The 26,101-nt window shown below is 49.3% G+C and overlaps 1 long non-coding RNA gene across 1 annotated transcript; it reads right to left on the reverse strand.

Moving 5' to 3' along the window:
* Window positions 1-3,723: 3,723 nt before the first annotated feature.
* On the reverse strand, window positions 3,724-13,090 carry LOC109255521 (uncharacterized). Its single transcript, XR_002075278.2, has 3 exons — window positions 12,816-13,090; window positions 11,175-11,339; window positions 3,724-5,647 (listed from the first exon to the last, which is right to left on the reverse strand). It is a non-coding gene; the product is annotated as an uncharacterized LOC109255521 (long non-coding RNA).
* Between the last annotated feature and the right edge of the window lie 13,011 nt (window positions 13,091-26,101).

Raw genomic sequence — 26,101 nt, forward strand, 5'->3', positions numbered from 1 at the left:
CCCCTCCCCCACTTGCACTCTGCCTCTCTCTCTCTCTCAAATATAAATAAACATAAAAATTTTTTTTAAAAAAAGAGCTACCATTCAACCCACTCCAAGCAAGGGGGAGCAAGGCATAGCCCCAGATGATAGAACCCCCTGTAGACAATGTGAAGTGCCACAGGAGAGGGGTTCCAGAGGACCTTGTCTGGCCTGGGCAGAGGCAACACAGAGACAAGCAGCCTGAGGTTCCAGGATCCAGAGAAGGCACCGGGTGCTGTCACCAAAACCACAGGGAATCCCACATCCAGACAAGTTCCGAAAGGTGGGGTTAGGAAGGACTGCAACTTGATAGGTGTATGAGTGCACAAAGGATTTCTCTGGACATTGCTTTGGGGCAACAGGCCTCTTCCAGATTCCTTTCCTTCCCCTGAACTTGGAGTGACATCGGGCCACCGCTGTCATGACAGTCCTGATTGCCTCCTTGGCACAGAGCCTGATGTCTGGCTCATGCTGTGGGAGTCTGGCAGCTCTGACCCTTTCTGTTCCCGGAAGCCCCCCCCCCCAAGCTTCCACAGAGCTACTCGCTTCTCAGCATCCCCAGGGGCTGGTTCCATGGCTATCACTATCCCAAACTGCTTTATCCAGTCACCCCAACCAGTTCTTTTTTTTTAATTAAAAAAAAATTTTTTTACCATTTATTTATTTTTGAGAGACAGAAAGAGACAGAGCGTGAGCAGGGGAGGGCCAGAGAGAGACGGAGACACAGAGCTGGCTCCAAGCTCTGAGCTGTCAGCACAGAGCCCGACCCGGGGCTCGAACTCATGAACCGTGAGACCACGACCTGAGCCAAAGTCGGACGCTCAACCGACTGAGCCACCCAGGCGCCCTGGGAATGTTTCATTTTTCAAAGGCAAAGCTTTATGAAAAGCAGCTCAAAGCCTGGTTCTTAATTCAGATCATTGTGATACTTGATTTTAATTGCTGTTGTGGCTGGGGGGAAAAACCAGATACCATGCAAAGATGCATTGATCCAAGTGGGAAAACAGCAATCCTGGCTGTGCTTACTAAACCCTTACCATTATTTTTCATTCTCATCCACCAATTATGCAAAGGTTTTTGTTGAAATTCAGCAAGCAAATTTCCAGTTTCCCTGATGTCAATCAGCAGCTCTTGCAAACTAATCAAAAGGTGTTACATTTTTATATTTTTAGCAAATACGTTCTGAAACACCGTGTTCAAAGGATTTTTTTTTAAAACAGGTTTGAAAATTCCGTTTCCAAGTTTTTAAAGTTTACATACACGGGAGAGTTGCTACACGTGATGTAGGTACATCATTTTCTATCCCCCAAATCACAGAACAATGGAAATATTTGCGAATGTTTTTTAAATGCTCTCTCCATAGCATGAGTTTCTTCCAGGAAGCAGTTTACCTTCCAATCAGTGTTTGCATAGCAAACAAAAGGTCTTTGCAGATGTAATTAAGCTAAGGATCTTGAGGTGAGACCATCCTGGATTGCTGGATGGACTTTAAATCCAATGATAGGTGTCCTTACAAGAGGCAGAAGAGGGGCACCTGGGTGGCTCAGTTGGTTGAGCATCTGACTTGATTTCAGCCCAGGTCATGATCCCACGGTCATGGGATCGAGCCCCTCGGCAGGCTCCACACTGAGTGTAGAGCCTGCTTGGGATTCTCCCTCTTTCTCTCTTTCTCTCTCCCCCTCTGCCTGTCTTCCCCACTCATGCTCTCTCTCTAAAATAAAATGATAAAACAATAAAAAATAAAAAAATAAACATTCTCATGCTTTCTCTTAAAAAAAAAGTCAAAGAGAAGACACATAAACAGAGAGAAGGCCCTGTGAGGACAAACAAAATGTGTGCGTGTGTGTGTGTGTGTGTGCGCGCGCGCACACGTTACTTTCAAAATATCTGTTACCCAAGGGGTGCCTGGGTGGCTCAGTCGGGTGAGTGTCCAACTTCAGCTCAGGTCATGATCTCCTGTCTCGTGGGTTCGAGTCCCGCGTCGGGCTCTGTGCTGACAGCTCGGAGCCTGGAGCCTGCTTCGGATTCTGTGTCTCCCTCTCTCTCTGCCCCTCCCCTGCTCTCTCCCCCACCCTCTCTCTCTGTCTCAAAAATAAATAAACATTTAAAAAAATTTTGGGGGGGGGTCGGCGCCTGAGTGGCTCAGTCGGTTAAGCGTCCAACTTTGACTCAGGTCATGATCTCATGGTTCATGAGGTCAAGCCCCGCGTTGGGCTCTGTACTGACAGCTCGGAGCCTGGAGCCGGCTTCAGATTCTGTGTCTCATTCTCTCTCTGCCCCTCCCCCACTTGCACTCTGTCTCTCTCTGTCTCTCAAAAATAAATAAAAATGTAAAAAAAAGAAAAAAAAATTTTTTTAATATTTGTTACCCAAAAGCAATGTAGTATCCCGGATTGGAGTCTAGAACAGAAAAAAGACATTAGTGGACAAACTGGTGAAATCCAAATAAAGTCTGGCGTTTTGTTAATAGTCAGGTATCAGTGTTAATTGTTTAGTTTTAACAAATGTACCTTGGTTCTGTAAGAAGTTATATTATAGGAGACCCGGAAAATAGTATGCAAGGATGCTCTGTACTTACTATCTTTGAAACTGTGCCGTAAATTTAAAATAATTTCAAATTTTAAAGTTTATTTTAACATTTTTGGTTGTATCACATAGTATTGACAGCCGGTTGTCATTACAAAAATAGTAGGCAAGTTTGAAACACTTCTTTTTCTATAGAAGAAAAATGCATAACTCATCCTGAAGTTCCCCATCTCATTAAAGTATTTTGCCACAAGATAACCATCAAATCTCTGTATCTCATTACAAAATAATCAAATCTCTACGCCCTCGTTGCAAAACACTATAAGGATTCTACTATATATTAAAGATCTTTTTATAACATGAGCCACATCAACGGCGTCCTTTATCATTTTGTGCACTTCTGGCCTCGGACTTCTTTGCTTCAACAGCAAGCCTTTGAGTCACTTGCATGTTTGGAGCAAATCTCTGTAACTTTAATCTGGAATCATGTTTTGCAGTTAAAGCATCCACTCTATCAGTAGTTATATTTATAATGTTTTCCCTTAAAACAGTGCTTTTATTATTTATTTTAAATTGTTTTAGAGAGAGGGAGAGCATGAGTGGGGCAGGGGGAGAGAGAGAGAGAGAGAGAGAGAGAGGGAGAGAGAGTCCCAAATAGGCTCCACACTCAACACGATCCCAGTGCAGGGCTCGATCCCACAACCCTGGGATCATGACCTGAGCTGAAATCAAGAGTCAGACACCCCACCAGATGAGCCACCCAGGCACCCCGAAACAGTCATTGGTTATTGAAATGATATCTCCTTGGTACGCCTCTTTTAAAAAAAAGAAGTAACTCGGGGCGCCTGGGTGGCTCAGTAGGTTAAGCATCCGACTTCGGCTCAGGTCGTGATCTCATGATTCATGGGTTCGAGCCCCGCGTCGGGCTCTGTGCTGACAGCAGGGAGCCTGGAGCCTGCTTCGGATTCTGTGTCTCCCTCTCTCTCTGACCCTCCCCCGTTCATGCTCTGTCTCTCTCTGTCTCAAAAATAAATAAACATTAAAAAAAATTTAAAAATTAAAAAAAAGAAGTAACTCTTTGTGTATCTCATCACTGAACCCGAATCTAACACACATCACAGACCGAGGCATATTAGGAACTCCTGTACTTTCAACTCAGAGCAGATCACCCACACTGGATACAACCTGCTACTTGTCGCTTCACATCTACGGCAGCATATTCTTTGCATCTTCCAGCCACAATTTGCTGACAAAGGAATGCATTTTAGTCCATCCGTGGATTGGTTTCTGTGGATTATTTCATCCATCTTGCCTGAGGGAGAACAAGCATTTCCTTGATGGTGTGTGGCTTTTAAACTTTCACAATTAAGTGAGAAAAATCTCAAAAGAAGCATCTAAATATGTGTCGCGAGGTAGCAGAACATTGTGTAAAGAACCAGAGGGAGCATCTCATAACTTTAGACGTCACTGAAAAAAAGAAATGACAGATTTGTCTCTGGGTTGTGGGTCTTCATTTTTAAGGCTATTTCTGTAGCAGTAAGGAGAGGTTAGTTTACGACACGGTAACAAACATTCCCAACATCTGTAGCTTAAAGCAGTGCTGATTTGTTGCACGTCCGGGCACATCACAGGTCAGCTGTGGGCTCTGGGCCACAGCGCCGTCCCTCTGGGATCCAGCCTGACCAAGCCGCTTCCTTCCGGAATATTCTCAGCCCTTGTGGCAAAAGGAAAAGAGAATGTGATCAATCGCACACCGGCGCTCAAGGCTTCTGTTTGGAGGTCACGTCTGCTCAGATTTCAATAGCCAAAACAAGTCACATGGCCACACTTAACTCCAACCAGGCCAAGGAGTCCATCCTGCCCTGTGTTGAGTAGAGGCTCACAGATATCTGGTGCTGTGGCTCCGATGACATCCACGCTTGCTCGCTGCAGATACTTCACGCCCTCGTCAGCAAAGGTGTCAAGGCTCATCGTTACTCGTCAGGTGTGGAGATCCACCCAGCAGAGACTTCTTCAGATTTCCTCCTTTTTTGTCCAATGTCACACGGGAGCTGACTGAACCATTGCTATTGACCCACCCCTCCTATGTGGAGAAGTCTCAGGCTTTGCCATCTTCTAGCCATTTGCTGGAGCTTGCATCCATGAGGATTATCTTCCATCCATGGTGTCTTTACAGGAAATTGTAAAGCCACTGCCCACTTCGTGAGGGTTGCTGTCGTTGGAATGGGGCTGTCTCATAAAGGAAGGTACACAAAGTGTTCTTGGCGGCCCTGCTCATTGCAGCCCAAACTGGGATCGCCAGAAACGTCCGTTAATGGGGGAAGAGATATATGTGTGCGATGGAATGTTATACAGCGGGGAGAACCAATGAACTATCCAAACAACTTGGCAATGGAAGTCAACAAGCAAATCAACAAAAATACATACAAACGATGCGACCTGCAGAAGCCTCACAAACGTGATGCTGAATAGAATTCGAATATGTTGCTTCATTTACACAAAGTTCAAGCACATGCAAAACTAGTAGGCGGTTGTTAAAACCAGGATGGGGGTCGCCAGGGGCAGCGAGTGACCAGAAGGAGGCACAGGGGCGCCTGGGTGGCTCAGTCGCTTAGGTGTACAACTCCCGCTCTGAGTTCAGGTCTTGATTTCAGGGCCGTAAGTTCAAGCCCTATGTTGGGTTCTATGCTGGGCTTGGAGCCTACTTTAAAAAAATGGTAAATAAATTTAAAAAAAAAAAAAAAAGGAGGCATAAAAATGGTCTGCTGGTACTTTTACTTTTTTTTTTATGTTATGTTTCTTACTCTGAGTGCCGTGTATACGGATGTGCTTACTTCCCAAAGATCCATTGACCTGTATCCTCATGACTTGTACACTTTTCTGTGTATAGATTATACTTCAATTAAAAGTTTCAGGCGCGCCTGGGTGGCTCAGTCGTTTAAGCTTCCGACTTCGGCTCGGGTCACAATCTCACGGTCCGTGAGCTCGAGCCCCGCGTCGGGCTCTGTGCTGACAGCATAGAGCCTAGAGCCTGCTTCGAATTCTGGGTCTCCCTCTCTCTCTGCTCCTCCCCCGCTCATGCTCTGTCTCTCTCTCTCTCCTTCAAAAATAAATTTAAAAAAAAATTTTTTTTAAGTTTCAAATAAAAAATTGAAAATCAAACTAGATGGCATAACCCATAGATCCCTCAACCAACCACATATAAACTGGAAATATAGAACCAGAAGTGACAGAGGAGGCCAAATACACCACTAACCCCCTTGCTTGTGGAGATCCACTCCTCCCTCCGTCTACCTTGGCCGTTTCGTATCCCGTGACTGCCTGACATATGACGGGACACCAGCGTGTCAATCCATATGTTAACTGTTAGGAAAGATGAACTTGGCTCTTGTTTTTAAATAAATTAACATACACGGCAGCCCTGGTATTTTCTTCCCACTTCCAAAAGATCATGTTGAAACCCCCACTTGGAGACCGCAGTCTCTCCGTTCTAAGCTCATCAAGGCTCATCCTTCGTTGATTCTCCCCCAGCCAGAGGATGCTTTCAGAGAGACATGGGCACCATCAGGAGCTGTCTGCAAGTAGTGTGAGTTCCCTGGCAGTCGTGGCAAGAGGAGAAAAGATCGGATTTTAGAAGTCTCTCTTGTGAAATGTTCTTCGTGACATGTATCTATCAGTGAATTTTTAAAGGAATTCATCAAGATATTTGCAAATGACATATCGGACAAAGGGCTAGTATCCAAAATCTATAAAGAGCTCACCAAACTCCACACCCGAAAAACAAATAACCCAGTGAAGAAATGGGCAGAAAACATGAATAGACACTTCTCTAAAGAAGACATCCGGATGGCCAACAGGCACATGAAAAGATGCTCAACATCACTCCTCATCAGGGAAATACAACTCAAAACCACACTCAGATATCACCTCATGCCAGTCAGAGTGGCCAAAATGAACAAATCAGGAGACTATAGATGCTGGAGAGGATGTGGAGAAACGGGAACCCTCTTGTACTGTTGGTGGGAATGCAAACTGGTGCAGCCGCTCTGGAAAACAGTGTGGAGGTTCCTCAAAAAATTAAAAATAGACCCACCCTATGATCCAGCAGTAGCACTGCTAGGAATTTACCCAAGGGATACAGGAGTGCTGATGCATAGGGGCACTTGTACCCCAATGTTTATAGCAGCACTTTCAACAATAGCCAAATTATGGAAAGAGACTAAATGTCCATCAACTGATGAAAGGATAAAGAAATTGTGGTTTATATACACGATGGAATACTACGTGGCAATGAGAAAGAATGAAATATGGCCTTTTGTAGCAACGTGGATGGAACTGGAGAGTGTGATGCTAAGTGAAATAAGCCATACAGAGAAAGACAGATACCATATGGTTTCACTCCTTGTGTGGATCCTGAGAAACTTAACAGAAACCCATGAGGGAGGGGAAGGGGAAAAAAAAAGAGGTTAGAGTGGAAGAGAGCCAAAGCATAAGAGACTCTTAAAAACTGAGAACTGAGGGTTGATGGGGGTGGGAGGGAGGGGAGGGTGGGTGATGGGTATTGAGGAGGGCACCTTTTGGGATGAGCACTGGGTGTTGTATGGAAACCAATTTGACAATAAACTCCATATATTGAAAAAAAATAAACAATAAATAAAAATAAAAAATAAAGGAATTCATCACCCTCATAGGACTCTGTATAGAAGATATTTAAAGGACAGTGCTTTCAATGAGAGTTTAAAAGAAGGTGTAGAAACCCTTTTCAGGTATCTGTTTCTTGATCAGCCCTATATGAAAGCAAAAGGAAGAAGAACATTCAAACCTAGTTTAGAGAAACTATCTCTGTGATGAGTGATGTGGCCCTCTTCCTACGAGCTTCTAGTATGTTCAGAAACGAATGTCAGTGACCTTCTTATCCCTTCTGTCAGATACCAATTATCTCTCTGATTTAGGGCAGAAGCTAGATCTAAAGAGCTAGTGCTCTCATGGCTGAGCTCTCAATGCCAGACGCACTGGCACGTGTGGAGGGATACATGGGAGAGCCGGAGGGTCCCAGCTGGGCGCTCTCCAGCTGGGCACCCTGCCACGGAAGCTGAGATGTCTGGCCTGCCCTCTCTCCCAAAAGGAGTCCTATAATCAACAGTGTCCGGTTAAAAGGAATAGAGCCCCCGTCAGACCTTCTTAAGCAAGAGGGAGGACTGCGGTATAGACACACAGAGGTTCCCCTGGATTCAAGGACAGAAGATAAAGTTCACCAAGGTTTTATGGAAACTGAGACCTGGCCTCTTCTCCCTCCACCTTCGTTCTGGCCCCAGCTGGCCTGTCTCCGCCCTGCTTCTCTCTGAGTCTCCCTGCTTTCTCTCCCCACCCTGGGACCACACTGTGAGCCCTCTGAGTCCACTCACCACTGACTGTCCCAAGACCTCTGCACCCCAACTTCAAATTCCCAGGAGAGAAATGTGGCCCAGTTCATTGTTTGAGGAAAATCCTGCAAGGCACAGGTGGAAGCCAGTGGAGACACCACTTGGGATCCCAGTGGGGTAACCCTGGACCAATTAGCCAAGAGGAAGAGGAGCTTGTGAGGGTTAAGGGTCAGACGTTGTGCCCCGCTGACCACACGGAGCCAGGCATCAGGCATGCGGGCTTGGAAATCTCCCCCCACAACACGGTTCTGGTTCTGCTCAAGGATCCAAATGAGGGCTCAGCAGAGGCCCCGGCAATGACCCCTGAAACAGCATGTGTGGTTGAGTGATTACGAAAATAGCCCTCATCCTCTACTCTTCTCTGTATCAACACCCTTGCAATGTAACTCAGCAGCCCCTCCATCAGGAAGTGAAGCCTGTTTCCTCACTCCTTGAATCTTATGATTTGCTGTGACTAAAAGAATGTAGCAGAAGTTTTAAGGCAGGGCGCCAGTTTTAAGCCCAGGCCTCAAGAGACTTGCATCTCTGTCTCTGTCTCTCTGTCTCTCTCTGCCTCTCCTCTCCCTTCACCCCCCAACCCTGCTGTCCCGCTCAGAATCCTGATGCTGCCGTGTGATAAGCCTGCTGGAGGGATGTGAGAGACACGTGGAAAGAGCTCCTAACTGGGCCACTTCCTCCAATCAAGGCCATCCTAGACCAGCCATTTGACCACAGATGCACAGGTGTGTCCAGCTAAAACCTGGCCAGACCAGAAGAACCATCCACTTGACCTGCAAACCCATGAGCAATAATAATTGTGTGCTGTTTTAAACTAACTTTGGGGATATTTTGTTATGCAGCAGTAGCTAACTAAAAAAGCAAGTCAGGACTTGGGTCTCCACACTGGTCCAGGGAAATAGGATTAGGAAGAAGTCTATCAGCTTGGCTCCAGGGGCCAACATCTGCCCCTAGGTAGTTATTCCTCTTCCACTGCCAGCCAGGCTGCAGGAGCCGCTAATATCCCTGTACAAAAGACCCAACCGGCCCATGTGTGCTCTACTGGGGACTGACCTTTGGGGGTTTACAGGACATTGGTCAAAAGAAACTTTTGCTCAGGCAAAGCTGATCACCTCAGCAGAGGTAAGATTAGCAAACAAGAGTAGCTGGGCATCGAAACCATGATCAGAGAAAAAGAGAGATAGGTTTCTGCTTGCCCCAGCAGAATGAGAGTCTGGGTCACCTAAATGCCAAATCGGATCAGAGTCCAGTAAGCAGGAAGAAGACCGAGGCACCAGCCTGGATTGTGCCCTGCCTGTCGACTGAAGTCCGATCTCTTGAGAGATTATTTCTCCTTGCTCTGATTCTCAAGTATTTGAATCCAGGGTGCCAAAATACCAGGCTAGAGCTAAGGCTATCTGGGTACAAAATTTTGCCATTTACAAGTGCATTTAGGGAGGTGTGTTTTTTTTTTCTAAGAAGAGTATCCATAGCTTTTGTAAGATTCTTAGAAAAGATACGGCTCAAAAAGTATAAAAACTCCCACTGCAGAGAGAACACTGGACGCAACACGACCTGTCTATATCAGTGCTCCTACAGGTCTTTAACAGTGCATTCCTCTGTCCACCTGTCCTTGTACTTATCCAGGACAATTCCCATAAGACGCTGTAACCATATTATGGGATCCGCGTAATTTCGGAGCTATCTATCTGTTAGAGGGAATATTACCTTAGCTGAAACTTACAGTATTTATTTTTACTGTATCTATATATTACCATCACATACATATCACTGTATTGTGTGATACGGCATGTTGATACTTTGGCTCTGTTACTTTATTACATATCTACCTTAGTGTGGCTGAGAGTTATCATGTGTATATGTAACTGTGGCTGTGTGTGTTACTGCATCTATGAGTTATTACTGTTACCATGCAACTGATTCTGATACAGTAGTCTCTACTTCTCCACAGGGATACGTCCCAAGACCCCCAGAGGTTGCCTGAAATTTCAGATAGCACTGAAATATATATATAGTTGAATTTATAAATTAGGCACAGTAAGGGGTTAACAACAATAACTAGAAATAAAACAATCATACTAATATAGTGTAATAAAAGTTATGTTAATGTGGTAGCTCTCAAAATATCTTAGCCTTCTATACTCACCCTTCTTCTTGTGCTGACGTGAGATGATACGATGCCTACGTGACCAGATGAAGTGAGTGAACGATGCAGGCATGTGACATAGCGTGAGGCTACTGCTGACCATCTGATGATACGTCGGAGGGAGGACTGTCTGCTTCCAAACCCAAACTGACCGCAGGTAGCCAAAACTGCAGAAAGCAAAACCACAGATACGTGGCAACTTCTGTATCGTGAGTAGGGCTATAGCTATAGTCTGTAGCTATGTGCTCCTGTATTTATGTTATCGTATCGAGGTGTTACGGCATGAGTGGCTGAAGTCATGCTTTCCTGCAGCTAAATGTTACTGTGAATTTGCATTTACTCCAAAAATAATAATAGCTACCATTTGTTAAGCACCTTCTACGTGTCAGACTGCCTTCTGTTGCGTGCTTTAAATACAATTATGTACCTTACTAAATCATACAACCTTGCAAGGTAGGTATTATTAGACCCATTTTACAGGTAAAGAAACTGAAGTGTAAGTAGACTATATTATTTGCCCAAGGTCACAAACCTACATGTGGCAGTGAAGGGCAGGGGAAGAACCTTGAACCCAGGTCTGTCTGACTACCAGAGCTATATGTGACCCCAGCTGCATAGCTCCATAGACCGTGCCCTGGGCTTGTGTGTTTAGAGCCTAAGTACAGAAAATGGCTCCTTGTCTAAAGATATGAAGGGGTACTTGCTGGCTACAGAATAAAGTTTTTTAAACTATCAACTTCATTTTCTGACACTTTTGTTGAGTTCGGAGCTCCTGAATCCAGAAACAATTAAGTTACTAAAAGAACCTTGATTGAGTTAGCAGACTATAAATTTAAAGAACAATGAAAATTCGCTCTCCTAACTTTCAATGAATTTATAAAGAGAGAGATGGTTACACGAGCTTAATTGTTGATGAGCTCTGTGCTTATGAACTTTATCGATTCTAAAATTGCCTGCAGGCTAGGAAACCCTTGGGCCCGTGACAGATGTCCTCCAAAAAAACCTCCATCACCAAGAATAGAGACCTTATTCACATTCTTCTGTCCCCACCTCTTCCATACCTTGCAATCCATAATGACCTCAAAGCTTCCAAGGAGGCTCCAGAAAAAAAAAACCCTCTGCTTTCAGAGCTTCCCATGTCAAGGCTGCAGCCCAAGCCCAGCGAGTTCTTCTTGGCCTTGGCTTCCTGGCCCTGGCTTCCCAATTCCAAGGTCCAGGAGAGAGCTCTGTTAAAAAGAGGCCAGGGGCACCTGGGTGGCCCAGTTGGTTAAGCATCCGACTTCAGCTCAGGTCATGACCTCATGGTTCGTGAGTTTGAGCCCTGCATCGGGCTCTGTGCTGACAGCTCAGAGCCTGGAGCCTGCTTCCGATTCTGTGTCTCCCTCTCTCTCTGCTCCTCCCCTGCTCACACGCTCTCCCTCAAAAATAAATAAAGATAAAAAAATTTTAAAAATAAAAACATAAAAAGAGGCCAATATGGTAGGGCTTTGAGCTGGAGTGCTCTGGAAGGAGTTCCCAGAGAGGCCTCCTCTATCCCAGCCCAACCACCAGCCACTCTCTGGGCACAGCCAGCCCCAAGAACACTTGTAAGTTTGGCTCCCTTGTTCTTAGTGTCTATCCCCGCCCCTTCCAGCCCCAGGTAACTCTCCCAGTGCTGCTCATGTTCCATGGGACCCCCTGGTGCTCACTATCCTGGCCCCTCCCAGGCTAGTTATTTCCTGCCCACATGCTTCCCAACCCCATGTGGGTTCCACTCCCGGGAGCCAAAGTCTCTCTCTCCTTCCTGGTGACCACCAGCTACCTTTATGGCTAAATGGGGACAGAGCTTTAGAAGACTCCTTTCCACCCCCCCTTGAACCTGAATACTATTAAAGCACAGCGGCTTCCTGGGACTAATGCCTAGAGTATGTCTAGATTATTAATGCTCATCTTGAACATGCACAGCACTGAACACCTTTAGATCAAGAAGGTGGACCCCTCGGAAATTAAGCGTCTAGCTTAGGGACGGTAAGTACAAGATGTCCCACTCTCCCATCCACTGCCGATGTCCACCGCCGACATCACTAATCAATCCCAGGTACTTTCTCCCACAGAGCTTGAATGCGGCTCCAGAATCCTTCTCAACCCAGGTCTCTGGCTGCCGCCAGCCGACCCGAAGTGGCATATGGAATAAAATTCGTGTCTCTTCTAGGCCAGCTCCTTCGTTGTGCAGGTGGAGAAGCTGAAGCCTCGCGGAAAGGCAAACGGCTCCGGTTCACACAAGTCAGAAGCAAAGCCAGGAGGAGTTTAGAGTCTCACTTCCAAGAAGGACCCAAAACCCTGGCCGAGGAGAAGCCGGTGACACCCCACGTTTCCATAGCAACCCTCGCCCTGAGGTTTGGGGTGAGGAGAAGGAATAGGGCTTTTGCAGGGTTTCGGTTCCGATCGAGGAGGACCTAAACCTAGTCTTTACACACGTCAGCTTACCTGCTCTCACAAGAGCCCTATGAGGAGACGCCCCTATTATCCCTACTCTACAGATGAGAACACAGAGGCACGCAGATGACAGGGGACTTGTCCAAGCTCACGTAGCTGCCGAGTGCCAGTGTTGGGATTTTAACTCGGTCTGGCTCCAGAGTTGAGTTTAACCACCCATGCTACCAGATGGCACGCATACACATGCACACCCGCACACACACACGCACACGCACACGCACACCTACCTCCGCCAACAGCGTGTTGAGTGCCGCTTTCCCCGCAGCACAGGACATAATGCAGCTTTTCAACTTTGCCCGTGGGGTAGGGGAGCAATGGTCACCGTGGAGGACTGGTCCTGGACTCAGTCCGGGGCTCACCTGGGCCCAGAGCCCCACCAGGGGTCCCATCACCAAGTCTTGGCAGGTCAAGCGCAGGAGAGAAGGGGATGGGCGGCCCCTGTGTGTGCATGGGGTTCCCACCTCTGCAGAGGAAGGCCGATCCACCAGAGACCTGAGCTGGAAACAATAGATCATCCGCTCACTGGGATTAATGAGGCTTCCCCATGTTTGTGGAGAGGTGATTAAGGACCTTGTAGCTGCTTCGCCTCCTGTCATAGAACAAAAGCCTCAGCAGCCGCTGTTTTCAGAGATGTGCGGGGGGAGCCCGGGCAAAGAGTTTCAGGGCTCTGCACCCGAGCGTACTAAGTGCTCTTCTGAGCAGGTGTCGAACACCAGGGCACTGGCCCCACCGCTCCCCGGTCTCGAAACCCTCCCCGTTACTGCCCATGCCCTCCGTACGTATTTCTATATACCAGTTATGCCAGGTACTGGGGATACACAGACAGTCAGGACAGAAACAGCCCCTGCCCTCACGGTCTAGCAGAAATACAGACACTAAAAAAAGTAAATATATGACGATTTATTTCATTGCAAATGTAATTAAGTGCTGCCCAGGAGAAGAGCAGAGAAGCAGAAAAGCATATGATAAGGGCCCTGCTTCTCTAGAAGGTCAGAGAAGGTTCCCAGGAGATGTTGGAGGAGGAGGAAGGGCATCAGTCAGGTCTCTTAAGGAGGTCAGCGTGACAGGACCTGGGAACTGCTTGTATGCCAGAGGTGAAGACAACCTTTCCGACCCCAGGAACCTGATGGAAACAACACTGACCCACACAGAGCACCAGCAGGAGGCAGGATGGCCAGGCAGCTGGCCGGACGAGCCTGGGACACAGGAGCCCCATCTGGCCTCAAGAGGCAGATGAGGAGGACGGTGTAGAGCCCTGCGCATATCTCTCATTGTTCCGGGGCACTCTGGGGCATGCCCTTCTCTCAGCAATGGCAGAACCCAAGACCACAAGCCCACCACACAAGTACAATTCAAATTGCTACTTCCATTACGTCTACCAACATCTCATTGGCCAAAGCAAGTCACATGATCAAGCCCTAAAAGAAAACAGTGGCGAAATGCACTCCTGCTCCTGCCGCCAGGAGGCCACTGCAGGTGTGTGGATCTATCATACCGCTACAGGGGAGTACGGAGTTGGAACCCATAACTCCCTCTGGCACATCCAGTCATGTCAGCCTCTGTCAGTCCCCAGAGGCCAACCGTTGCCCCTCAGAACACTGATCCCAGCTTCTGCCCAAGATGCTCTCTCCCATTCATCCCATGGCTGGCTTCTGTTCATGCTTTGAGCCTCAAGCTAACATTATCCCTTTCCAGAGTCTTCCACCTTGCCCAGGGAAGGAATACAATAGGCTCCGGGGAACACGTGTCATCATCTCTGCCACAGCCCTCGGATCGCACAGAATAGAGGTTTCCATCCGTGGAATCAGATGGCCACCAAAAGTGGACAGAGGGTGAGGCAGAGCCCCAGAGAAAGAGGTCCAGGGGCTGGATGCAGGGAAACATGGTCATAAGGAGCAAAGGCAGGGAGAGGGTGAGGGGACCGAGGAAAGATGCCTGGAACGCAAAGGGACAGATACAGGCCAAAGAAGTCACAGAAAGGGACCTGGGCTAAGAATGTTCATGGAGCCAAGGGCAGAGGCAGCTTCAGAGAAATAGGACCAGAGAGAGAAACAGGTCAGCTGCAGAGAAATAGGGGCTGTGGGCGAGAGGACGAGCCGGCACGTCTTCCTGCAAACGTGGTGTTTGCAGTTTCCCCTCTGCTGTTTCATTGCCCTCGGCCTGTCACCGACACTCAGCGGTGGAATCTGAAATCTAATTGGCCTTTGTCAGCTCCGCAAATGGTGTTCTTTAGGGGTGATTCTCTGGTAAATGGACGGAAATTCTAAATTGGAAATCCACATTGGCCGTCCGGGACCCGTTCTCGAACTCCAGGCAGGTCATTGCGAGAGTGCTAATATCGGTGACAAATGGGAAGGCGCCAGGCTGCTTAGGCAGCGACTTGTGACAACCGGGCCCACCGGTCGCTGGCCCGGGAGATCTAATCAGCCCCGGGCCTGGCCCCTGATAGCACAGCAGCAGGAGGAAATAACTAGGCCCCGGAGGACGGGCCCGAAGTAATTGTGAGAGCAGGGGAGGGGCCTTCGAGGGCTGTGGGGGCACAGACAGGGCAGCTCCTGTCCCCTCTTCTGGTGGTTGTCTCCTTGCCAGATGCCAGGGAAGAGCCCCCAACATGCAGAACGACCGTGTCCCTCCCCTGCTCAAAAGTTTTTGGAGTAGACACCTGTGAGCTGGGTGTCACCTCCCCCTCCCCCAAGCCCACCTGCGATGTCAGCCCCTCCTGCCTGTGGCCAGTTCTCCGCAAGCTCAGGTCCACAGCACTGAAAAGTCCCACCTCAAAGGGGTTGTGTCCGGGCATCTTTCTGCTTCCCCCCAGGACCTTCTCAAACATTCCAGGAGCTTAGGAGCTCACTTGGTTGTAGTAAAAGCTCAACTCAGAAATGCAAGAAAGCTAGTGTCCCCAGGGGCACCCTCCAACCAGTGGGGTTAGAAGGTTGGAAAAATACACCTCGGCGCTGATCATTCAGGCAGACGGTTCTGGAACATTCATAGGTCATTTCATGGGAACATGCTCCCATTGGCCCCAGAAGCAACCTTAATAACTTACTCCTACAGTGGCTTCTCCCTCCCTGCCTTCATCTCCCTGCTCCCTGAGATGGTCCCAGACATGAACCACCTGCACGGGGTCCCTGCCCCAGGCTCTCCTGTCAATGTGTTTCCAACTATATTCCTCGGGTCACCAAGGCACCTTGGGATGTGTCTGGCCCCTTCCTCACACACATTTGATTTAACATTCTATATCATCATCTTGAAATTTTGAAATAGTTTTTGAACCAAGGACCCCATGTTTTCATTTTGCACTGTACCCCACAACTTATATGTCTGGTCATGCTCTGAATTTCCAACACTTTGGACTAAGCCTGGTACTCAGCAAGTGCTTTGTGAATGTTAAAAGTTGAACTGAACAGGGGCGCCTGGGTGGCTCAGTCGGTTGAGCATCCAACTTCAGCTCAGGTCATGATCTCACAGTTCGTGAGTTCGAGCCCCACGTCAAGCTCTGTGCTAACAAACATCTCAGAGCCTGGAGCCTGCTTCAGATTCTGTATCTCTCTCTCTCTCTCTCTCTCTCTGTCTCTCTCTCTCTCTCTCTCTCTCTCTCTCTCTCTCTCTCTCCCCCTCCCCTGCTCATGCTCTGCCTCTCTCTCTCAAAAATAAATAAATGTTAAAAAAAATTTTTTTTTAATTTTTTTTAATTTTTTTTAACATTTATTTATTTTTGAGACAGAGAGAGACAGAGCATGAATGGGGGAGGGTCAGAGAGAGGGAGACACAGAATCTGAAACAGGCTCCAGGCTCCGAGCCGTCAGCACAGAGCCCGACGCAGGGCTTGAACTCACTGACCGCGAGATCATGACCTGAGCCGAAGTCAGCCGCCCAACCAACTGAGCCACCCAGGTGCCCCCAAAAAAATTTTTTAATAAATAAATAAAACCACCTATTTGCACTGAAAAAACAATTTTTTTTATCTGAACCGAGCTCAGGGTGTCTGTCCTTCCCTCTCTCCTGTCTTGTTTCTAGCTCCTTCCCGACTTCCCTCCTGCCCTGAGACTTAAAGGTTGCCAGGCTCTGGGGTAGACAGCAACAAGTGCCTGGGTATGGGGGGGAGGCAGAAAAGAGTGGGGGTCTATGGCCTGCTCCCTTGATGGTCCTAAGACCCCTTAGACTCTGATACATCCTCTACCAGATCACAGCTCCCTTGGGGAAGGCACACATTTTCATTTTAAAACGTCAGTATGCACTTTTCATCATGTTTCAAAAACCTAAGGCTGAGATAACTTGTAATTGCCCTAACTCGAAACCTCCATAACAGAGGGCAGAGTTCCACAAAGAGGAGGTTGCCTGAGCCAAAGTGCCGTGAAGTCACGAGGTTAATGGATGACCTCAAGAATTAAAAGCAGACTGAAATTTCAGACAAGACACATCTCCAAAGGTTGAGAAGTTTGGGCAGGAGAAGGGGTCAGGGTGAGGAAATGCTTTTTTATAATTGGAAAAAAGACAGCCCTTGGAAAATGTAGCCCGTGTGCAGCTTGATCCCCTGTCTCGTCCGTTTTTCACAGCGAAAGGGGGAGAGGAAGGGGCCGTGAGCCCAGACAAAGGGGACCAAAGGCCTTGCCAGGATTTGCAGAAAGCAATCACAGATAAGGTTCTTTCACCGGGACAGTTAAAGCCGCAGAAAGCAAAGGCTCAGGGTTTAACACCTCGTCTAGCTGACCAGAGGTCTCAGGGGCTCAGACAAGCCTCAGAGAAGCCCAAATTAAATTGCCCTGAGAATGAGGGAAGTTGAGAGTCAAAATAAAATTAGGCTTAATTATTGCCAGCAGAGGGGCCGGTGAGGATTCCTGATTTGCCCAGATATTTGGCTATTTCTACATCTTGCTCTAAATTAGCCATCACTTTTTATATGTAGTCATTAGAGATTAGTTAGTTTTTATGCTTTGTTATTTAATAAATTCGACGGCACATAGACACATATTACACACACACACACACACACACACACACACACAGAATCGGGGTTTTGTTTTCTCTTGTTTTGTTTTTACAATGCATAGAGTTGGGAAAACATTAAATATGCTTACAATTATCCACAACCATGGAGAGGCTTTCTGTTCAAGGGGACAGACCCCCACAGACCCCCACCGTCCGCCTAGTGGCAGCCCTCCAGATTGCAACAGAACACCCCCCACCTCAGCGACAGCTTCAAATGGGGGCTGTGTCCCCAGGCACAGGAAACTGGGAGGGGACCTGCCTGCTGTGAGATAAGCCTTGGCCTGGGCCTGGGGGGGGGGGGGGGGGGGCCACTGCATTCGAGAGACCAGATGACATGCCTGAGCAGGCTAACTCCTCTGCTCCGACCACCAGCCTCTGCCCCTTCCCTCACCAGCCGTAGATCTGAACCTCATCACAGCTGAACCCTGTGAGCAAAGGTTCAGGGGTACCCGGAAGTGCCTTGCTGGGTGGATGGTACGGTGACCCAAGCCTTATTCTCACAAGGTGGCTCATTTTTAAAATTCCAGTGAAGATGACCCTTCTTGATTTGATCCCTGAACCGAGTCTAAAGCAGAAACACAGCACCGCTGGCAACTCCGGAGGGGTCACGAGCCCCTCGGGAACATAATGGGAGATGGGATTATCCGCGCCAACTTCATCAGGCACGTGGAGCAGGGCAGGGGGATAACAAATTCGGGAGCCTGGGGCCTCCAGAGATCCCAGCATATAACCTCTCAGGGAGGCGTCCCTAGTTACAGGAAGCCTCACCGACTAGATTAAAAATTGCAACACGTGTTTGAGTCCCTGAGTGAGCCAGGGAGAGTGCCCCTTCCTGGCCTCCAAGCACAACGTGTCTGTCTGCACCTCAGAACGACAGCCCGTGAGTGGTCACAGCCCTTGGACCCCTCGTGGGGGCCACACAGGTCCACACCTGGATTGTTGGGGCATTGCCGCGTTTTCCAGGGTGCTTCCTGGGGCCTGACCAGAGACTACCCTGGGGCCTCCACAGCCGCTGCCATCTTGGGTCACAGCTCCTTTGACCCTTCTCCCAGGTCTCCCCTGGGGCCCCTCTGTGAGCAACCTTTACCCCAGTACTGAAACTTCACCCAGGTTTCCCTGAGCAGGGTTTCCTCTCCTCAGAACGGCCAGGGCGCAGGAGAGAGAGGCCCGCGGGCTGCTGGCGAGGCATCTAGGCCTGGCCCTGCTCCTCTGAAGGGTGAGGTGGCCGGGCCAGAAGACCTCTAAGGAACCTCCACTCTGGCCAAACCTGCAATAGACCTGCGGTAGAAGGGCCGCTTCACTGGCGACACCCCTCACCAGGTTCTAGATTCAGATCCCCAGCCCACGAGGTCAAACCCTGCACCAGCCACGCCTGCCGTATCAAACACCCTCTTGCCAGCCCGCAAGGCGGCCCCAGGACAGACTCTATAGAGAATCTTCTCCGTTGCTCCTAGAACCATGCCAAGACCCAAGAACACAGGCCCTGGAGTCAGACCCAAGTTTAATTCTGACTCAGTCGCTTCATAACTGTATTGTCTTGGACACATTATTTCACCTACCCAAGTGGGTACGGTTTCCACATCTGTGCACTGAGCACAGTGGTGAGTATAGAGGAAACAGCCAGACAGTGGCTCAAAGGAGAGAGCCAAAGAATAAGTAATAATAAATTTTATTTTTTAATAATAAATTTTTAACAATAAATTTAAAGATACGCAGAGAAGGACATTCTGGGGGTAGCGGCCCCAGACAGGGGTTTAAGTTCCCCAAGACAGAGGTAGAGAGGGCTTGCTGGGGAGGAGACAGCAGGAAGGTTTCAGGAGAAGACGGCAGACTGGGAGTGAGTCAGTTCTCACGGCCGCTGAATAATTCACAGGGCAGCCGGGATGGCATATGCTTCCTCCAAGCCCTCACCGGCAGGAATACCAGCCTCCTCCCCCTCTTCCCCGTTCCCCACCAGTTGCCCAGGAAACCAGCTCCCTCCCCCTGGAGGAAGGGCTGTCTGGGGCCCAGAGAATGGGCGATGGAGGGCACAGGGGACATGGAAGGGGAGTCAGGGGGCCAGACAGGTGCAGGTGGCCCAGGAGGAAGTCAGCTCTGCCAGTCATTGACAGGTTGGAAGGGCAGGAAGACCAAGTCCAGAGGAGGCAGGGACCTGGGGACCCACCTTCCTCCAAAGCCACTGGAGATGATACAAAGTAAAATAATAAAGGTACAGAAGCAGAAAGCTCTGACAGATGGGTCAGAAACGAGACTGATTTGGACAGGGTGTCCAGGGGCAAAAAGGTATGCTCAGGACTTGGGCCTGTTTTGCCTTAGCTTCCTTTCTAGATTTTGTGCCTGGCTTCACTGGGACCCCCCCTCTCCACCTTCTCCTGTGCTGCTCTATCTCTATGGAGAACCTGGGCATCTCTGAAGCTTGGAGTGCTCTATCAAGAATAGCCTCTTTCCAGCTCAACTCTGGTACAGGCTCCAGCATCATCTTCGGCCTCGTAGAGACCAACCCAGGCAGCCCCTGGCCCAGGGATGCCAGCACCCCCCGCATCACTCCCTTTCAGCTGCCTTTCCCACGGTTAGCTGCCCTCTGGACCCCACCCTGGGTCACCTAACACCTGGCCTCTGTTGTCTGGCATCCTCAAGCTATCCCCCTAGGGCCCAACATCCTTGCCTTGTCCCTGCCCTAGTTCCTGTAGGGTCTCAAGGTACCCTCGTGTTCTCGGATCACTTCCTAATGCAGAAGGCAGCCATAGCTGCCTCACCCAGTAGACAACACCAAAGCCAAGAAACAGAAATTTCTACAGCTTTATGGCTTCTGTGTGCTGATAGCTTTATGGTGTCATGACAGAAGGAGATGTTTATTGGTAAGTTCAGCTTCTAATATATCTGAAGCCACAACCTGTGACTTGCTGTAGAATCTTGTGCAAGAGGCTTAACCTCTCTGAACCTCAGTTTCCTCCTCTGTAAAATGGGGATGGCACGGTCTCATAGGATTACGTGAAGCGAGACGGGATAGCAGGTGCTTAACAAGTCATAGTTGTGGTTATTTAATATTAATAACATTATATTGTATTTGGCATTTTTATTATAGAGAATATAGTGTGCGTGTGTGCACGTGTGTGTGTATTTCCATGTGTTAGTCCATCTTCCCATCACACTGGTTTTTTTTTCTGCTCACCTCAGAGGAGCTTATGCTTGGCACTCAGCTGCCCAGAGTTCCATTTGTCACAAAGTCTAAAACATTGAAAACTTGCCTCAATTAGCAAATTTGTCATTATTGTCTGAGCAAGCTATAGTTTTTGATTGAATTTGCCAAACACGATCATTTGATTGAGCAAACCAAATTACATAAGGTTTGCATTTGCACTCCTAAATTGAGAGAGTGACTTTAGATATGAAAAGGGTACGCTACAAAAATAAGTATTGCGTATGTTTCCAATCTTCCCAAAATTTCTCTTTTCCCCTTAAAGAAAAATAAAAGGTTTTGGGTGTTTTTTTTTTTTAACCCAAGCTTTCCAAGTTTCCAAAAATGTTGTATTTCTCGGCCCCATAAGGTGAGGGAAATATGCCAGAAGCACAGGATTGCGTTTCTAGGACACCCTCGAGCTTGACAGCCCCATCTCTGAGTCACCCCCACCTACAGCCCAGCTAGGTGGGGTTGAGCCAGAAGCCCTGCGGTTCCTTCCCCGGGCTCCAGGCTGGAGGCCCGGTGACCTCTTCCCAGGTTCAGGGCCCCCAAACAAGAAGCCAGATTTTGCCTGGCCCCAGGCCCAGACGGGTCTAATGTTCCTATCTTCGGTTCCAAGCCTCCCCTGTCTGTTCTCTCTTCTTCTCACACCAGCTATAGTGGGTTGAATTGTGTTCCCCAGAGATATATTGAATCCCTAACCCCTGGTACCCGTGAACATGACTTTATTTTGGAAGTAGGTCTTTGCAGATGTAAGATAAGATGAGGTCATACTGGAGTAGGGTGGGCCCTTCGTCCAACATAACTGGGTCCTCTCCAGAGGAGAACAGACACACAGACACACGGGGACAAGGCCATGTGACCACAGAGGCAGAGATTGGAGTGACACAGCTGTGAGCCAAGGAACGCCAAAGATTGCCAGAGGTGCCCAGAAACTAGGACAGAGAGGCAAGGGAGGATTCTTCCCTACCGCCTTCAGAGGGAGCGTGGCCTTGCTGACACTTTGATTTCAGACTTCTAGCCTCCAGAACCGTGAGAAAATAGACCGCTGTTTCTAGAAGGCACTCAGTTTGTGGTCTTTTGTGATGGCAGCCCCAGGGCAGTAATACATCCACCAACTCCATCCCCCAAGGGAAGCAGGCAAACATGACTTCCCCACCCCACTTACTGATGGAGGAACAGGGGCTAGGGGAGGGGCCCCAAGGGCACATCCTCCAGAGAAGTGTGCAACCAGGGTCTACAATTGCAGGGAGGTGAGGCGGGGGAGGGGGGGGGGCGATGTGCAAAAGGCTTGAATGAAAGAACTGAGTTCAAGCTCTACTTTTTCTCCTCGTTTGCTGTGACCTAGAGAAAGTTGCCCGGCACTTTGCCTCTTTTTTCCATAAGAGACTCTTAAATACAGAGAACAAACTGAGGGTTGACGTGGGAGGCAGGGGAGTGGGTGATGGGCATTGAGGAGGGCACCTGTTGGGATGAGCACTGGGCGTCGTATGTAAGTGCTGAATCGCGGGAATCTACCCCCAAAACCAAGGGCACACTGTATACACTGTATGATAGTCAATTTGACAATAAATAATATATTTAAAAAAAATCATCTTGTTGTTCATTGTCTGCCTCCTTCCACCCGATGCTAGGGTGTAAGTTCAGGAGGGCAGGGATTTTTGTCTGTTCTCGTTCACTGCTGTACCCCGGTGCCTTATCCTAGAACAATGATTTCTACAGGAAGCCCAAACACATATGTTTTAAATGAATGGATGACCCCCCTCTGCCAGGTCTTGTCCTGGGCCCTAAGGCTACAAAGACACCTTAGAGGCGATTTTTTGCTCCCAGACAATGGAAAAAGCAGATGTAGAAACAGATCATTATGATACCTTGTCATGTGTTCTCTGGAAGACACAAGAACCAGGTGGTGTGGGGCTCAGAGGAGGGTGGGAGGGGATCTCTGCTGGGTCTGGGGGTGGAGAAAACTTTACTGAGAAGACCATGGAATGGGCCTTGAAGGATGAATAGGAGTTCCCTAGGCCCACACCACGCCATGCTAAAAACGTTTGGTCTTGGGACACCTGGGTGGCTCAGTTGGTTAAGCGTCGGACTTCAGCTCGGGTCATGATCTCGTGGTTCGTGGGTTCGTGCCCTGCATCGGGCTCTGCTGTCAGCAGAGAGCCCTCTTCGGATCTTCTGTCCCCCTCTCTTTCTGTCCCTCCCCCACTCTCTAACAAAAAAAAAAAAGTTGGGTCTTGCACCGGTGGGTGATGGGAACCCGCCAAGGGCTTCAAGCAGAGGGGTAATCACAGGTTCAGATCTGTGCTTCCGGACAACCTCTCTGGCAGCCAGGAGCAGAGAGTGGATTAGACGGAGCGTTGGCAGGCAAAGGGGCGCCGCGAAGGTCTGTGGTACCAGGCCAGGGAAGAGATGGTGAGGCCAGAACTAGGCGTGTTGCCTGGGATGGAGACGAAGGGACTGTATGGAACGGAATGTATGGCCTGTTTGACGCTGGAGGGAGAGTGGGGGAAGGGAGTCTACACAACAGAGAGGAGCTGCTGACACTGTGTCCAGGTGCCACATCAGGTGAAGGTGGGCTCCACACAGGGACGTCTGCTGACTGGCCAGCTGATTTTGACCTACCCAGGCAGGTATGTCAGGACAATGTCACATCCCAGCTCATCTTCCTGGCTTCCAGAGTCCAAAGCCCTTTATACTGGGCTATAATCTCCACACTGGCCCAGGGAAGGAGAGAGGGGGCTTGTTCCTGCTGACCCCCTGCCTGCCTGGGGAACAGAACCAGAGAGGAATCCCTTGTGGCCACCATGGAGGTCAGTGGTGAGCCGGCAAGAGGAGCCTCCCACAGAAGAGGGCGCGGAGAGGCTGAAGGAGCAGAGCAAGCGAGTTGACGTAGCCCCGTCAATATTTGCCTGCGATGGAGGAGAGGATGAGACGTGAGGGAGAAATCCGTCCCCACTTCAGGGAAGAGACAAGAGAGGGGGAAAGGAACCACAGGGGGTCCTTGCAGCAAGCAGATGGGAGAGGATACCAGGCAGAGGTGAGGACATATGTCCTGGACAGGATTCAGAAAATATGATCCCCAAAAGATGAACTGTCACAGGTGAGAAAGGACCAAGCATTAAGGAGCCTTACAGAATACTGGCCTCTTTTCCTAATAAGCTGGAGGCGAGGGTGTCTGGCGAGCGCGAGGGGGAGGTGGCCCCAGGAAGGTCAGAGTAGTGGGCGTTGCCAGTGCAGAGAAGGGGTAGCAGGGGGAGGCAGGACGGTGATGGCAGAGTCTGCATGGGTGAAGCCCCCTCCAGTGCTTGGGACCCAGCACACGAGGCACAGCAATCCTGCGGGATTGATACGGGCTGGGTCCCGGTTCCTGAGTCACGTTTGGACATCTCAACCACGTGTCCTGAGTTTTGAGTGGGAAAATATGTTGCCTGCTGTAACAGTTAGGGTCTCAGCAGGAAACAGATGGCACACTCAAATTGGGTAATTTAAGGAGAGTTTATGAAGGGTCTATTTACAAAGGTGTGGGCAGGGCATAGGGGAACCTCAGGGAAGGGCAGTTCCCTCCTTCTGGCTCATTTGTGGGGAAACTGGTACTCTGTCACCACCCTGGTGCCGCGGGGGACAAGGAGAGGAATGACAGTAGCCATCCAGAGAGAGACAGCCTGGAAGCCAGCCTGCTGGGTTGCTGGACACCCAGCCCTTTGTTCGGCCAGCAGGAAGGAGCCAGGCAAGAAATAGCCTAATCTCACTCTCCTCCCTCCCTCCAATTTCCTGCTGGGGGATCCCCATTGCCTGAACCCAACAGGAAGTCAGGAGGGCAAAGGAGTCCGTTCACGGGTCCACAGGGGTGAGCAGGGTGGAGTAGGGCAGAGAGTGAGTGGCTCTGGAAAGGCAAACAGAAGACATGGAAGCCAGCTGTGGGGTCCCCATCTTCAGAAATGCTGCCCACCTGTGGAAGAGGGCCCCAGAGGCCGCATGAGGAAGGTGCGTCCTTGTGTGTGTTGGGAGGGGAGGGTGTAGCGGGGGGAGACGGGACACTTCTCGCAGCCCGCCACCCACTCCTCTTCCTACTGCGGCTCTGATTTCTCTGGCAGCAGGGTGGTGACCTTCCTGCTTAGAAAGAGTCGATGATCAGATTCTGTGATTAGGAGGAAGAGGGTGGGAGACCGAGGACATGCTACAGGGGGTTAGAACCTCTGGAACTCCGCACTCAGCCAGATGGACAGGTGGACAGACCAGGGACCACCCCCACTGACCCCTGTCCTGCTCCTCGTCCCAACAAGTACAATCCAGTCAAAGGTGCTAACAGATCGCTGAGAAAGATGGATGGAGTAATCAGGGCAAATGAAATTAACATGCACAGGGTAATCAACACTCATTAAGCCAATTTAGTCAAGTGATGACCTCAGTCAGCTTTTATTTAATCATATACTTAAATGTCAAATCAATATGCAAATCTCACCCAGGCCTTTTCCAATTATAACCCATTAAAAACTTTCAAGTAAATCAATGCAGCCAGGCAGCGACAAGCCGAGCCCCAGACGACGGGGCAGTGGGCCTTTTGTCTACAGCCCCCCCTCTGCCCCACCCCCAGGGCCCTCCCTGGTCCCCCCCACCCTTATCCAACCCCCACCGTCTACCCCTCCTGCGACCATCCCATGCCCCCAAAAAGAGAAAAAGGACACTGAACTGGCTCTTCCCTAAAAGTCACATAATAACCACATTCCCACCGCCATGCACTCAGCACTTTGTTTTTTGCAATGAGTATTTGTGCCCATTATCTTATTGGAGCACAGCCCCCCCACCCCCGCAAACCTCTGTTAGGTAGATAGGGTGTAGCAGGGGGAGACGGGACACTTCTTAGATAGACATTTAAATCCCCATTTCTCAATGACCAAGTGGAAACTCAAAAACACCTAGAGGCTTCTCCCAAGACTCCAGCTCACCACTAGAGAAGGGGGGCCTCCTGAGGCCAGGCCCAGCCTAGAGGTCGGTCCACCACCCCCAGGATGGTCAGGCAGAAAGAGGAGGAGGAGTCTGTGAAAGAGGCTTCTCTTCCTTCCTGAGACTGAGTCACCAAGTCCCTGTGCCCCACCCCCAAGGGTCTAGTGAAGCTGGGTGCGACTGAGCCGTGTGTAAAAGGCTGTGTCAAACTTGGTTAACGTGTCCCAGGCTTGTTAAAAAAAAAAAAAAAAAAGGTCAAATCACGACTGCCATTGCTTATTATTATCCCATCTACTTCTGACAGTCTCACGCCAGGGAGGCCAGAGACAGATGAACCAGGGTCCCACAGCAATGGAAACAAGGAAAGGGTCAGCTCCCGCCAGATTCTGGCTCAGC

The sequence above is a fragment of the Panthera pardus genome, unplaced genomic scaffold (genome assembly GCF_024362965.1).
Source record: "Panthera pardus isolate Hobbes unplaced genomic scaffold, ASM2436296v1 HiC_scaffold_11, whole genome shotgun sequence".
NCBI classification, from domain to species: Eukaryota; Metazoa; Chordata; class Mammalia; order Carnivora; family Felidae; genus Panthera; species Panthera pardus.